This window comes from Herpailurus yagouaroundi, unplaced genomic scaffold (assembly GCF_014898765.1).
Source record: "Herpailurus yagouaroundi ecotype Mexico unplaced genomic scaffold, PumYag 181, whole genome shotgun sequence".
Classification (NCBI taxonomy): domain Eukaryota; kingdom Metazoa; phylum Chordata; class Mammalia; order Carnivora; family Felidae; genus Herpailurus; species Herpailurus yagouaroundi.
Window position 1 is genome coordinate 7,611,256 of NW_024412412.1, and position 3,613 is coordinate 7,614,868.

The window sequence follows — 3,613 nt, forward strand, 5'->3', positions numbered from 1 at the left end:
CTTTCTTTCTTTCTTTCTTTCTTTCTTTCTTTCTTTCTTTCTTTCTTCTTTCTCTTCTTTCTTTATTTCTTTTTTCTTTCTCTTCTTTCTTTTTTCTTTTTCTTCTTTCCTTTCTTTCTTTCTTTCTTTCTTTCTTTCTTTCTTTTCTTTTCTTTTCTTTCTTTCGACAGTGACAGTGTGAATGTGAGTGGCGGAGAGAAGAAGAGAGAGAATCCCAAGCAGGCTCTGTGCCCAGTGCAGAGCCAGATGTGGGGTTCAATCCCAAGACCCTGAGATCATGAACTGAGCTGAAATCAAGAGTCAGACACTTAACCCACTGAGCCACCCATGCACTCCCCCCCACCCTTGTGTATCCACACCACTACTTAGAGGTGTTGGCATCCAGCCTCACAGCTTCCAAGAGCTCCCATATGCTGACAGCTTCTACATGTACGTGTCCAGCTTGGGTTTCTCTCCTGGCCTCCCAGTTTATGAACCATATCAGTTATTCAGCATATTTACTCGGATGTCAAACAAACATTTCATACTTAAGATGCCCCCTAATTCTCTGTCTAAATTCTCTGTCCCAAATGTGTCTCTTCTGCCATCTTTCCTTTCTGAGTAACTGGTAGCTCTATTCCTTTAGCTGACTGAGTTAAAGAACCTGGGATCACCCTTGACTTCTCATTGTCTCTTAGACTCTACATCATCAGTAATTTTATGGGTATTATCTTCAAACTATACTCTGAATACTCAGGCCGTTTCTTCAAACATCTTTTATAATACTCTGGATTGTTGTAACAAACCCCTCACTCTTCCTTGATTTCACATTGCACCACCCCTGCACCCCTAATTGGTTCCATACTCAGCAGCCAGAAGGATAATTTAAACAGTCAATAATATAACTGGTAACTTCTTTTCAGTACTTATAGGCACTATTCTAAGTACTTTAAATATGTTAGCTTTTAAAACTTCGCACAACCCTATCAAGTAATATCGTCAATTCTCCTCACATTACAGGGTGAGAGAATTTAAGTACAGAGATTAAGTAACTTCCCAAGGTCATAAACTGGAAGTAGCAGAGCTGGGATTTGAACTTGACAGTCACCTTTCCATCTTAGAGTAAATCAACATCACCACCTGTCTCTCTGGTCTAGATTATCTGCCTCTGGCTGCTGTCCAGTCCATCTCCTACCACTCCCTTCTCTCTGTTCCAGACATACTGGTCTCCTTACCAGTTCTTGACTATGCTGAGCACATGACTGTCTCAGAGCCTGTGTGGACTTGCTTTTCCTATTCCTGGAATGTTCGTCTCTCAGATATGCTGATGGATGGCATAGAATAGAATAGAATAGAATAGAATAGAATAGAATAGAATAGAATGGAATAGAATAGAATAGAAGTAGAATAGAGTAGAATAGAAAGCCCTTCATGGTTCCCAATCTCTCTTTATAGATTTATTTTTTTTTTCTTTTTAGAGAGAGAGCATGGATGAGTGGCAGAAAGGGACAGAGGGACAGAGAGAGAATCTTAAGTAGGCTCCATGCCCAGTGCAAAGCCTGAAATGGGGCTCGATCCCACAACCCTGGGACCATGACCTGAGCTGAAATCAAAAGTCGGGCACTCAGCCGACTGAGCCACCCAGACACCCCTCTCGCAATTGACTTATATTTCTCTCCACCTGCCCTACTTTATGGAGGGCAGAGACAGACTTCTATTTCTCTCCACCTGCCCTATTTTATGGAGGGCAGAGACAGACTGGTTGCTCATTATTGTATCTCCTGAACCTCCAACAGTATCTGGTTCAAAGAAGCCATTCAACTATTTGTTGAATGCATGAATGAATGGATAACTAATTAGTTACTTAATGATGGTTGCTTGAACAGCACAGAGCAGAAGATGTAGTACCTCTTTGCTGACAACTCTCTGTGATAGAGTAAATGGGAGCAGGGCCAGGTTAGAAGAAGCACTGTAATAAAATAAGGCCTAACCCTGGCTTTGTCATCAGTGAGCTGTGTCATCCTGGTTAATTGAATTCATTACCTTGGACCACCATTTCCTTATCTTTAAAATGATGTATTGAAAGGAATGCTCACTTAGGAACAAACTACATTAGAAAATAGGGCAGGATTTATGTGATCATGGCGACCACTATAGTAAAATCAACTTACTATTTAGTGTTAAGTTCCCAACCAGGGGTAATTTTGCACCCTTCCCCCCCCCCCCCCCCCCCCCCCCCCCCCCCCCGGGAAGTGGGGGGGGGGGGGTGGGGACTTTTTTTTTTTTTTAACTTTTTAATGTTTGTTTATTTTTGGGAGAGAGACAGAGACAGAATATGAGACGGGGAGGGGCAGAGAGAAAGGGAGACTCAGAATCTGAAGCGGACTCCAGGCTGTGAGCTGTCAGCGCAGAGCCTGATGCAGGGCTTGAACTCATGAACCCTAAGATGGGGATCTGAGCTGAGGTTGGACATTCAACCAACTGAGCCACCCAGGCGCCCCTGTGTCATCACTTTTGATTGTCACAACTGGCAGATTGGGGATGGGCTAGGCATTTAGTGGTTAGAGGCCAGGGGTGCTGATAAACATTCTACAATGCATGGGATGACCACCGCTCCTCCTAGCAGAATTATCCAGCTCAAAATGTCAAAAATGATGCAGTTGAGAAACTCTCGCTTGGAGCAAATAGAGCTACTTAGATGTTGGGGTGAAGCCAGAAAAGCAAAGCAGAGCTGACACAGAACGTGAAGGCAGGGGCCACCAGTACAAAGTAGAAATACGTCCTGTCCACATACTGAAACAGAGATTACTGTCTTCAGGAGCACTGGTAACGGGAGTAGCAACATAGCACGGGGTGGAGGGGGGTGCACCAGTGGTGGGGGGTGGGGCGCGGGGCGGCATCACATGTGAACTTGGAAGATAATGACCACAGATGGGCGAGAGCTTATCTGAGTGTGCCTCCGACCAGTTTCCCGAGGGCATTTAGTGATTACGCACATCCTGGTGCATTTGTTTCTAATTGCAGTGAAGACCGTGCTCTGTTAGATCACTAAGGTGAATATCATCAAGTTTTAGAGGAAATAAATTCACAAGATGCTCCATAAAAGTAATCTCTAGTTTTTGGCACCTAGGTCTATCAAGCATTGATGAGGCAAGCAGGAAACCTAATGAAAATAATACAAGGAAATCTTTTCATCAACACCCACCCCTTAATGTCTCAGCTATCAGGTCATTGTGTTTGCTTCTCTCCATGGAATACTCATCTGCAGCCAACGTCGGAAGCTCCGATTTTAAACAAGGGTGAGTAGTGGTTTTTACATGACCCGAGACAGTCAAGTGGTGCCAATCCTGATGCAATTCAGATGTAATGATTTGTACGTGTGTTTACATTATAGCTTCTCTCACAAGCGCGTGCGCGCGCGCACACACACACACACACACACACACACGGAGACACTGGGGCAGGGGCCTTCAGTGTTTGTGATGCGACCATCTACATTTCCCCCCACAAAGGAACATGCACAGAAGATGTATATTGGTTTAAATATCCTTGCTTTATTGGCAGAGATAGGAATAGAATTAATTTATTTTGCCATGGCTCCCCCTTTCTCTTAACTTGAGTAAAAATGACCATT

The 3,613-nt window shown here is 43.9% G+C and overlaps 1 long non-coding RNA gene across 1 annotated transcript in view; it reads left to right on the plus strand.

Moving 5' to 3' along the window:
• Positions 1–3,272, plus strand: part of LOC121039640 (uncharacterized) — a 51,465-nt gene extending 48,193 nt beyond the window's left edge. The window contains exon 3 of the long non-coding RNA XR_005794899.1: positions 3,110–3,272. This is a non-coding gene — a long non-coding RNA (uncharacterized LOC121039640). The remainder of the gene's footprint in view (positions 1–3,109) is intronic.
• The last annotated feature ends 341 nt before the right edge of the window (positions 3,273–3,613 follow it).